General features: G+C 24.2%; 1 non-coding gene across 1 annotated transcript; it reads right to left on the minus strand.

Annotated features, from left to right (window-relative positions):
* Window positions 1-269: 269 nt before the first annotated feature.
* LOC123304768 lies at window positions 270-388 on the minus strand. The gene has a single exon (XR_006536754.1). It is a non-coding gene; the product is annotated as a 5S ribosomal RNA (ribosomal RNA).
* Window positions 389-631: the final 243 nt, after the last annotated feature.

Here is a 631-nt window from a genome sequence, read left to right on the forward strand (position 1 = left end):
TGTTATAATTATAAGCGATTGCTATTTCTAAAAATAAATAAATTTCATAAAATTTATATTATTTTATATTCATTTGAAATATTAAAAAAACTTCTCGCTTTAAAGTAACCATGATATGAGTTATAAATGCAATAAAATTTTATACAAAAAATAATATTTATTTGTTGACGAATAATATAAAAGGTTTACATTTCTAAATAACATATATTTATATATGGTGTGTAAAAAAAAAGAAAAGAAGAAAAATAATTTATATTTTTAATATAAAAAGGCAACCGCACACAGTGTTCCCAAGCGGTCACCCATCCAAGTACTGACTGTGCCCAATGTTGCTTAACTTCGGTGATCGGACGAGAACCGGTGTTTTCAACGTGGTATGGCTGTTGCCAGTAATAAATGAAAATTTTTACAAATATATATTTTTCATAAATATCATTAATATTAAAGTATATTATTAAAATTTTCAATGAAGTAATCAATTTAAATATATACTTATTTATTATACCATATATTTTAAATAAAAATGCAACCGCACACAGTATTCTCAAGTGGCCACCCATCCGTGGTACTGACTGTGGCAAATGTTTCTTAACTATTATTTTATAAAATATTTATACAAAAAATAATTTAC

Source organism: Chrysoperla carnea, assembly GCF_905475395.1.
Source record: "Chrysoperla carnea chromosome X unlocalized genomic scaffold, inChrCarn1.1 SUPER_X_unloc_90, whole genome shotgun sequence".
In the NCBI taxonomy this organism is placed as follows: Eukaryota; Metazoa; Arthropoda; class Insecta; order Neuroptera; family Chrysopidae; genus Chrysoperla; species Chrysoperla carnea.